Raw genomic sequence first — 11,230 nt, forward strand, 5'->3', positions numbered from 1 at the left:
AGTTATTGATGGACTCAGCTTTTCTCCAGTACTAGCTGGTTGGGCTGTTTACAAAGCCTAATTTTTTTTTTTTTTAATTTTATTTATTTGTTTTAGAGACAAGGTCTTGCTATGTGGCTCAGGCTGCTCTTGAACTCTTGGGCTGAAGTGATCCACCTGCCTCGGCCTCCCAAAGTTGGAATTACAGGTGTGAGCCACTATGCCCAGTCCAACAAAGCCCAATTCTTGAATCTGTCTCACCAAGTTGGTAGCAAGCCGGTTAGAATTAGAAGCCCCTTTATCTGAGTCTTTTTTTTTTGTTTTGTATTTTTAAAACCAGAACATTTACTGCGTGACTAATCAGTGAAATTCTTTTTTTTTTTTTGAGATGGAGTTTCGCTCGTTACCCAGGCTGGAGTGCAATGGCGTGATCTTGGCTCACCGCAACCTCCGCCTCCTGGGTTCAGGCAATTCTCTTGCCTCAGCCTCCTGAGGCACGCGCTACCATGCCCAGCTTAATTTTTTGTATTTTTAGTAGAGACGGGGTTTCACCATGTTGACCAGGATGGTATCGATCTCTTGACCTCATGATCCACCCGCCTCGGCCTCTCAAAGTGCTGGGATTACAGGCGTGAGCCACCGTGCCCAGCCAGTGAAATTCTTAAGATGAACTGGATGCTGCAACAGCTGCCCTCTTGTGTTTAGATGTTGTTCCTTCACAGAATCCATGCCTGAATCTGCGGTATACAATTTTTAGGTGCCTCATTTGACCAGTCTTGGTGGTATTTCGTCTTTAAGCCTTGGCACTCCAGTTATACTTTCTCTTGCACTTGGCAGGGTAGCCACATTTGCCGCAGGTCGACTTCTGAAGGTGGTAGGCCTTAGAGCCACGGCGGCTGCACAACGTGTGTGTCTTATTGCGACGCTTCCCAAATGATGACGTTCCCTTGGTCATCCTGCCTCTGCGACCAGGACAAGAAAAGCCTGAGAGTCTTAGGAGGACTAATTAGCAAGGATGTCACTTTCTCTGCTGAAGACTGTATTTAAAGTTTCACAATCTGGAAGCAAACAGCCAAAAACAACTCTAGGGAACTGAGCCCTAAACTACCCGCCTCTCCAACAGGCCAGGCCATGCTCTGGGGAAGAGGCCTGCACTGCAGACAAATTCTCAGCTGAACAGGGACACTCGGCTGCACTGACTGTGGCTCTGTGCACACATCTCCCTGAGGCCTAGGGAGAAAAGCCAAGCCAGGCTAGGGCACAGAAGGGTCCGCCTGGGAGCAGAACATCTGCTGGCGTTTCCTCAACATCCTCGGTGGCACCTCACCAGGGCACACGTCAGGCGTCCCCAGGCCAGGCACCATCCGCAGCTGCTGGTATTTCCCCTGCTGGGGGCACTCGTCAGAATCCAGCCTGCCTGCAGCCCGCCTCACGGGTTTCATGTGGCAGAGGTAGGAACTGGGATGTCACACAAAAGTTAGCTTCAGGGCACGTGAGAAACGACCTATCTCTTCTTCAGGAAAAAAGAAAAAGCAGAGCCACCTGCTTTAATCATCCAAAGTCACAAATCACAGATGGAAAGTACCTGAAATTTCCATCCCAGGAAGCAAACTCTGAATTTAGACAGAGACAAAATTCATCTGCTACATCCCCATGCTAAAAGTGAACACCCTGGTCAGCCACCTGGTAAGTCCGTCCTCCAGACACCACCCTACAAGTGTCTGTCAGGTCTCCGTGCACAGCATCAGCGGATGTGTATTCTGTACAAAATACAATTTCCAAAAGAAAAACATCCTCAGTTCTGGCCGGGTACGGTGGCTCAAGCCTGTAATCCCAGCACTTTGGGAGGCCAAGGTGGGTGGATCACGAGGTCAAGAGATCGAGAACATCCTGGTCAACATGGTGAAACCCCATCTCTACTAAAAATACAGAAAATTAGCTGGGCATGGTGGCGCGTGCCTGTAATTCCAGCTACTCAGGAGGCTGAGGCAGGAGAACTGCCTGAACCCAAGAGGCGGAGGTTGTGGTGAGCCGAGATCGCGCCATTGCACTCCAGCCTGGGGTAACAAGAGCAAAACTCCGTCTCAAAAAAAAAAAAAGAAAAACATCCTCGGTTCATCAGCTGCAGTACAGGCAAGGGGACCCTCTCTGATGGACAGTGAAATCCTTAAGTCCAGGTGGGCTCTGCTCCCACCTGCAGCAGCTTCTCAAGCATTTGGCCCACAGCAGCCACACTCCCTGCAAGAGGGTGGTGGCACTTGGAAAACCCCTCCCTCCTTCCATCTGCAGTGACATTTACACCCCTAAGAGTTGGGTCCAGAACAGCTGTGCAGGTAATTGGTACCTCAGTAAGGCAGCCTGATGTCCCCCCTTACAGGCTGCACTCCTACTTCCTGCCTGGTACTCTGTGGCTACACAGATAAGGCTAAGGAGACTCTTCCCTGGAAGAGCTGGGGCTGAGTAAAGCCAGCGCTCTACACAGCACAGTGCCGGAAACAAGGCCCCAGACTGTCATGGGCAGAGAATGGGGAGGTGCAGCTATGGACACACGGGCGGGGGATGGCAGCCAGGTCAAGGCTCCGGAAGGCCCCGCGGCTTCATCTGTTACTGTTCTTCTACATCCTCCATCACAAGGGGCATGGGAAGCCCCAGGGAGGGCTCTGAGAGCCACCTGGATGCTGGTAGAGGGAGTCAGCTACACTCTATACAAGGAGGATAAGAGGAGACCTCGCTTCTAATCTAAGAAACAAGATCCCAGGCCTCTCGGAGAGCTGAAAGGCCCATGGACAGCCAGGACAGTCTGCTGTGTGGAGAGGCCACACACCTATCCGAAAACACATTTCTACTCCACAGAGGAGGCTGCAAATGTTTCTGGGGGTTTCACACATCCATCAGTTCAGGCTGTGGGGAATTCACCTCCGATGCACCATCTCCCTTGATTCTCCCAACACTGTTGGCAGGAGTGTTGCTATGCCCACTTCACAGAAGGGGAGACTGAGGTTCAGGGAGGGTAAGTGCTTTGCCTAAGATCTCTAGAACCCAGATTTGATGGTAAGGCCAGGTAGATGCTAACTTTTCTGCTACTCCTGTCACAGCTGTACACTGAGGTAACATCCACGTGCCACTAACATCTCCAAAACCTTCATCTTCCAGGGTAAAATGCAGCAGGAGAGAAAGGCTTCCATTTCGCCCAGCCACGTTGGGCTGAGGCTCAGACCTGGAACATTCAGTGCAAGTGTGCTCTGGGTCAGGGAGCCAGCACTTGGTGCTGAGTCATTGGGCCAGCCAGAAAGGGGCCAGGACAGTGAGAACACTCAGCTTAATTCTGAGTCACCACAGCCCCAAGACCACAGGGACGCCCGGCATGAAACTCTATCAGAAACAAAGAAGACCCCACCCAACCCAACCCAGGAAGAAGTGCTAACCGGGCTTGGATGCTGGGGGTCTGAACTGATCCTAAAAGGAAGGGCCAGTGAAGGGTCTGGCTTTTCCTCTGCACATGAAGGGGCCTTCCCATCCTCCCACTGTTTGGATTTTTAAACCATCTATTCATTCATTCAGTGTCAAGGAAGAATTTTTTAAATAACTGAAAAAAATATAAAATTCTATTTTAATAAACACGGAGGAAGATACTTTAAAATGGGAAATGTTTGTTCTCAATTGAATACTAAGGAATTTTCTATAAAAAGTCTTCACAGTTCACCGGAGCACAGTTCTGTGCTGGGAGCTCTCGGACAGCTGGGTTGTTTACAGGCTCCTGACGCATAGAGCCGGCACTCTGCGATTCTAGGCTTTTCTGAATTGACAGTGAATAAGAAGCTTCATGTATATGGTGTCTGATCTTACTGCCAGCCACTGGAAAAAAAATTGTTAAGAGACTCCTTTCACAGTGCCCAGGGCTGCTCTCTGCGCAGCTATGGAAGCGGGGTCTGGCTGCTGCCAGCTCCCGGCCTCTCCAGCCCGGCTGGAAGATGCTGTGTCATTGGGAGAAACAAAAAGAGCTTCTCCGGACCTGTAAGGACGAACTGAGGAAATCAGTACTGAAGTCCTTTGTGCAGAGGTGCAGAGAAGGCCATCTGGAAAGTGACAAAAAGGAGCAGGCCTCAGGGTACCTTTAGGAGCCCAGGATAACTCTGCAGTTCTTAGGAACCAATGGAAGCCTTCCTGGGACACACCTACACCCTTTACAGGCAGTTTTCCGGGAACTGCTTTCGAGCTTTGGGCCCAGACCCATGTTCTAGCCTTTTTGACACAGTCACTCCTTCAGTCTTCTCTGAGTTTGTGGACCCCACCAGGGATCAAGAGGCAGAGATGAAACACACAGACTCTGCCCCAGAACCCTGAACAGAGATGTGACCTCAAGGCAAAGGAGTAAAGTGCTGAGCTTAGGAAAAAAGATTCAAAGAGTCCAGAGGAGAATCAGCCTGCTTCGGACCAAGGCAAGGCAGGACATGCTCTGGAGAACCGCCTCGAAGTGGGCAGACTTGTCCCCTATATGGCATTTAACACTGAGACTCGCTCATGGTGGGCACCCAGTGAATTTCAGATGCAGTAAAGGAGTGAGTGAAGAGCCGGGCCAGTCTCCTAAGCCCAGACTCAGGTTCAAAAAGCAGGCCAACATTTCTGATGAACTGTACAAAGATGGATTCAGGACTGTTTATCACCTCAAGCTGCGCCTGGGGAGTACAAAGCAGCCAGGCCTGCTAAAGGCAGATCTATCACCTATTCAGGAACACAGGTGGGGTAAAGCCACAGAAGTCTTTCTGTTTTGCCACAGGCCAGGCACACTGCCTCTCCAAGTCCGCTGTCCCATACATAAGACACTTCAGAGAACTGATGAGAATTTAGTGATAAGGCTTCCGAAAGTACTCACCAATATCTGGCACATATATATATATGTATGTTGACAGACAGAAAAATCCCACATTCAGTCCTTTCCCCTCAAGTTCTTCCTAAGCTTTTGCAAGCTGCCTGGCTTCCTAAAAAGCTGCCAAGGTCCCCAAGATATCTTCATCGAAATATGTGAAGACTTAACACCAGATATCTCACATGGTGTCACATGTGCCACATGACGCATAGAGATAAATCCTGCACCTGAAAAACAAGGGGCTCTGGAGGCTGCCTCAGAAGGCCAGCTGATGGGGCGTGGTGGTGTGCGCCTGTATTTCCAGCTACTCGGGAGGCTGAGGCAGAAGAATCGCTTGAACCCAGGAGGCGGATGTTGCAGTGAGCCAAGACTACACCACTGCACTCCAGCCTGGGAGACAGAGTGCGGCTGTCTCAAAAAAAAAGCCAGCTGAGTCTATGCTCTGAGGCAGAAGCAGATCGGGGTGTGCACTTGATTCCCAACAAAAGGGAACCCAGGAGGGGCTGGAGAATTACACGGTGAGGTGTGACACAGGGTTCAACTGTGTTCGTCAGTGCCAGAGGGTCTCAAAGATCCTAATAAGCAAGGCCTTTGTCTTCAGTTTCTTATGTAAGTTTTCTTAAACATTTAAAAGCAATATGAAAACAGCAAAACTTAAAGGAGAAAAGGTAGGTCTGGATGATGAATAGTTTTCTACTTTGGTTGATAAACATCAGAATATCATTTTTAAATGTCAACAGAAAGTAACAAACATGTAGAGTGGTTTATATAAGGTGACTGTGTGTCATTCCAGAAACAAGGACAGCACTAAGCAAGCCTCATGGGTGGCATGAAGCTTTCTGACTCACAAGCAGCCCTGAGCATCCAACAGTTAAGCCTTCCCAGCCCTGGCTAATATCAAATGCTGCCACAGGTCCTGTGTACAGGCTCCACCCTCATAAAGGGCAAATCTACCCAAAAAAAAAACGGGACAAATGATGTTCTCAGAGGTGCAGTTGATTCTCGTGTGAACAACACAGGCTGTTATTTAGAGGGGAAAATGGAAGTCCTGGATGAGCTGGGCTCCAAGGCATCTGGCCATGCTCTTCATCCCTCCCCAACAAATCACTTTCATGCAGTTGCACAGGAACTTGCTCAGCCATCACTGCAAGATGCTGGAAATACTAAGGAGAGAATGGCCACTGATTTCCTGACTATGCTCTGACTCTGCTAAGAGGCACAACAGCTTGCAATCGATCTGCAAAGAGCAAAATGATCTCATCTTTGAGAAAATTCAGGAGGCTCTGCTGAATCTTAAGCAGAATGAATGAGTCTTTCTACTTCAATCATAACTCGAAACATTTCCAACGCTCTGAAAGGATGTTTCTACCTCCCTCTCACAGAGCTTGAATATAATCTGTCAAATGATTATGGTGAGTCTGCTGGGTGGGCAAGACAGAAAGGAAAGGTTCTGGCATGCTTCTTCCTGGGGTCCAGGAGGCCCTCTGGACCACCTCCCAACTCTTACACTGCCAGTCACCCTGCCAGACTTTGCAGTGTGCTGTTTTCGCTTACTCCCCATGTCACCCCCATATTCCACCTTCAGAAGCCCAGGCACCCGGGCGTTTCCCCAAGAAGGAAAATGGAGGCTCGGGAAAAGGCTCTGCTGGTTAGATGTTCAGGAGGCACTAATCTGCAGCTCCTCCTCCCCAAAATGGGATCACTGGCCATCCATGGCTCCCACTGCAGTGTGGCACAATCAGAACCACCAAAATAGCTTTCTGAACTTAATAGATTTCTGGGCTCTACACTGAGCAATTCAGATTTGAACATGGGGTTTGGGCAGGGAAGTGGTGAGACACAGCTTAACAGGACACCCTGAAGACTGCCAGGCTGATAAACCCCAGGATCCACAGAGCTAGAACAGCCCTGCTCCATGAGGGAGGGAGGTCTCCCTCTCATCCCAGGGATGCCTGTCGAGGAACAGCACTCCAGAGTGTCCGGCCTCTGTTTATTCAGGGAGGAGAGCCTGGAGGAGTGGCTACAACCACTATTGAATGCCAACCTCTGCTAGGAAGGGTCCTGGACTGGTATGAACTTGCCAAATTAGTGGGAAGCCCAAGTGTACAGAAAATCAAAATCCATGAAGACTGCAGGTGTGGAGGTCCGGCTGGATGAAGCCCAACATCTTTGTGGGCTGCTGGCCGGCTTCAGCAACAACAGAAGACACTTGCTTTCGCCCTGCCCTTCTGCAAAAACAGGGAGTTGCCCTAACCACTTCAGGGAAGGCGGAGGATCAACTGCAAGACGGCAGGAGAAGACTAAATAAAATACAAAGGTCTAGTCTTTTCCTTTTTTTTTTAACTAATGCAGTTAAATATTAAACATCCTAGGCTGATTGCAGTGGCTCCTGCCTGTAATCCCAGCACTTTGGGAGGTCGAGGCAGGCAGATCACCTGTCGAGAGTTCAAGACCAGCCTGACCAACATAGAGAAACCCCATCTCTACTAAAAATACAAAATTAGCCCAGTGTGGTGGCGCGTGCCTGTAATCCCAGCTACTTGGGAGCCTGAGGCAGGAGAATTGCTTGAACCCAGGAGGGGGAGGTTGAGGTGAGCCGAGATGGAGATCGCACCATTGTACTCCAGCCTGTGCGACAAGAGTGAAACTGTCTCAACAAAACAAAAATGTTAAACAAAATAAAACAAAAGTGTTAAACATCCTGAAGCTGAGTCATCCCCCAAAAGAGAGGTTTCTCTTGAGCTCCTCACACTCAATGAACAGCTTTTTGCTGACTGACAGCATTTCCTCTTGAAGATGGTAATGCCCAGATCTGAGCCTCAGCTCAGCTCCTCCAAAATTACCCTTTGTTTTTCTGCAAGGGCCCTTTTCTCATTATGCATTGAAAAACCAATTTCAAATACAAAAATGATACTGAAGGATTTTTTACTACATTTAGTCTTGAGTAAGGTGTAATTCACACAAGTACAACTGAATTAGTCACCATATATTGCATGTGTCAAAGCACAGGATCAAAAGCAATGAAGCACAAACAGCTCATGGGCTGAATGTTAATTTTCTCCTTAAGTTTTGGTGCCATGCTCACAAGTCTCAAGTCATTGATTTGGTAAAGAGAACTCTCTTCTTTTTTTTTTTTTGAGACGGAGTTTCGCTGTGGTTACTCAGGCTGGAGTGCAATGGCGCAATCCCGGCTCACCACAACCTCCCCCTTCTGGGCTCAAGCAATTCTCCTGCCTCAGCCTCCCGAGTAGCTGGGACTACAGGCGCACGCCACCATGCCCAGCTAATTTTTGTAATTTTAGTAGAGAAGGGTTTCACCATGTTGACCAGGATGGTCTCGATCTCTTGACCTCGTGATCCACCCGCCTCGGCCTCCCAAAGTGCTAGGATTATAGGTGTGAGCCACTGCCTCCAGCCCGAGAATTCTCTTCTTGAGTTGATCATGTCCCATCATCAAAATCCAAGCAATCACAGCAGAGAGGTCAGTGACCCAATAACTTGGTGGCCAGGAGGGCACAAAGGTAATCAAGTATTTTAGCCTGCATGCTTCACGGTTTCACAGAACATTTACTTCCACCTTCTGAACAGACACACTGCCTCTTATGAGGACTCTCCTGACATCAGTGCTCTCCCTGCTACCGGTACTAGCTGGGTGACCTTCAAAAATCACACCTGAACTCTCCAGGTTTTTTCAGAAAATAAAGAAGCCTACCTAAAAGATCTTCAAGGACCTTTCAACTTTAACATTTTCACTGTGAAATTTTCAAATAAACCTTTCCAGCATCAGACTTCTGATTTAGTAGTTCTTACTTTCTATTTGTTGAGAAGAATAATGGTAACTAAACCTGCTTTTTTCCTTTTAAGGTTTAGGAAACCACAGCCTAACCCAGGCACCAGGTGGGTACAGGAAGATCTCAACTTGCTGGGTAAGTTTCATGCTGAGAACAAAGTACTGACAATGTTTACATTCAAACTTAATCTTCACTCATAACAAAGGCTGCCAGCAAATGCTACTGTCCCTATGTCTACAGGAAGAAGCCCTCAAAATAATAGTTGTAAACCACACTAAAGATCATGTACATCCACGCAGACTGCTAAGAAAGGGGGTTTGAAATGAGCGTCAGTTTCACCCAAAAATGGGTTGGACACCCAAAAAGGTATATTTAACTGTGCCCATCCCAGCTAATTACAGCCTCTTATATTAATTTTCAAGAATAAATATACAATTAATCTCTCGTAAATGTAAACTGCTGACTGTACACCATCTCACTGTTGGGAACCAGAGTTTTGTCAATATTGTTAAAACAGAACGTGTATAAAAATGAAGGGAAATAATATAGGTCTTTCTTCTAAAATCATGAGATACAAAGCATTTTTAATTTGCTGAGTTTTTAAATCTTCAAAATAATTTATCACCTCTTTTGCTGCTTTTATCTTGCCCAGACAGCAGTCACAATTACGTTTTAAGTATAACATAATTATTTTTAAAACCTTTTTATTTTGAAAGCTCAAATTTACAGAAAATGGAAAGAATAGTATAAGTATGATTTTTGAAAATTAACAGACTCATTCCAAACTTATGTTTTCAAATTTCATGCTCTTGGGGATTAAAAAGTATATATCCTTGCATATATGTAAATGAGACATACTTCTGCTATACTCACAAGAGTATCATTACTCAGTTATTTGTGTACTGGTAACAAATCCTAAGTATTTTAATACCATAACAAGGCAGGAAGCGAATGCCATTATAAACATACACATTATCGTTCTCTTTCTCTCCAGGGTGAGGCAATGTGGTAATGCAATGGCCAACTGTAAGACAGTCTCCCGTCTAGTTTAGAAACTGCTGGGGAGAAATGCACCCCGTTTTTAATTTTACAGGTGATAATAGGATACATACATATCCAAAGCACTTTCAAACAATAATACAATTTTAATTTGACATATACACACACACACACACACACACACAGGCATAAATGTTTTGACACCAGCTTCCTGAGTCATTGGGTGCCTCAGATGGGACAGTAGTGAAGACATCCCTCAACCAAGTTAGGGAACTTGAGAGGTAAAAATCCCCCAAAACCACCATCCAAGCTTGTGTCTCCCTCGCGTTCGTGGACAGCGGGGTGCGCCGCGGGTCCCGGGCCCGGAGGCCAAGCGGGCAGCAGGGACTGCGTCCTCCGGAGCCGACCAAGCCGGCTGCCCTCCTCCAAGCTCGGGAGGGCTAGGCCAGCGCCGGACACCCGGCCCTCCGTCCTGGAGTCGAGCCGCGGACGGCACAGGGGCCACTGCGGGGACGCTTGCCAGGCCACAGGAGCCCGGGGCCTCCTTTGGCCCCGACGCCTGTCAAGGGCGGGTCGGGAGCAGGGACTCGTCCGGGAGCCGCGGGAATGTGTGGCTGGGCGCGGAGCCGGTGTCCGCCTGAGAGGGGCCTTCGCCGACCCCCGGGCCCCGCTTCTCGCGTCCCACCCGCCCGGCCCCCTTCCCGCCGCCCGCCGTCGAGGTGGCGCCATCGACCAGGGCGGGCCGCGGGCCCGGCTCACCTTGGGGCCCTCGGGGGGCACGCGCGGGTCGTTCCACGTCGTGGTGCGGCTGTTGTGGTCCACGAAGAAGGGCCAGCCGGTCTGCGGGGGTCGATCTTGATCTCCCAGCCGGGGGGCAGGGGGTCGCGGTCACCGTTGCCGGACGCCACCTGCATCATGGGCGAGTGGGTGGCGGCGCTCATGCTGGGTAGGGGTTGGGGTCGGCCCGGAGCGGGGGCCGCCGGGGCGCGGGTGCGGAACGCGGGCTCCGGGCGCCGAGTCTCTGGCCTGGCTGCCGCCGCGGGCCCTTCTCCGCCGCCGACGTGTCCGGGAAGCCCGCGCCGGGCACCTTTATGAATTAAAGGCGGGGGTGACGTGGCCTGAGAGGGGTGGAAGTGTCTGGAAATAGCCTCCTCGCTGCCAGAGGAGAAGGAGGAGATAAAGGGAGGTAGCAACTGGCCGGCTAGAAACTTCTAGTCCCGTCCAGAGAAGTTGGCCGCGGCCCGGGGTTGGATGCGGAGCTCCGCCCTGAGTCATCGGCTATAATGGCGGCGGGCGGGGGCGGGGCCTCGGCCCTCTCGTTCGTCCCCGACCTCCCCGCTTTCCCCCGCCTCCCTCCGCCCCTCCCCGAGCCTCCTAGTGCGCGTGCCCCGGCCGGAATGGCCGCGGGCGCGCCTTCGGGGCCTGACTGCGGATGGGACGCCGGACGCACTGAGTTGGGGTCGTCCTCCGTGCGCCCTGGGCGGGTTTCGGCTTTCACACTCCCTCCCTCCCTCTCCTTAGCGCCTAGTGAGTGTTCCCTGGGCCGGAGCCGGTGCTCCCCGTGCCTGCCGCCCCTCCTTTCTGTACAAACAAA

At 50.1% G+C, this 11,230-nt stretch overlaps 2 pseudogenes across 1 annotated transcript in view; both read right to left on the minus strand.

The window, feature by feature from the left end:
* The window catches only part of LOC144578809 (BAG family molecular chaperone regulator 3-like), a 54,893-nt pseudogene extending 43,982 nt beyond the window's left edge, over positions 1-10,911 (minus strand). Inside the window, exons 1-2 of the transcript XR_013525247.1 lie at positions 10,897-10,911; positions 10,396-10,847 (exon numbers count right to left, since the gene is read on the minus strand). The product of XR_013525247.1 is annotated as a BAG family molecular chaperone regulator 3-like (transcript). The remainder of the gene's footprint in view (positions 1-10,395; positions 10,848-10,896) is intronic.
* On the minus strand, positions 502-1,077 carry LOC144578763 (large ribosomal subunit protein eL37-like; annotated as a pseudogene).
* Positions 10,912-11,230: the final 319 nt, after the last annotated feature.

Source organism: Callithrix jacchus, chromosome 12 (genome assembly GCF_049354715.1).
Source record: "Callithrix jacchus isolate 240 chromosome 12, calJac240_pri, whole genome shotgun sequence".
Lineage (NCBI taxonomy): Eukaryota > Metazoa > Chordata > Mammalia > Primates > Cebidae > Callithrix > Callithrix jacchus.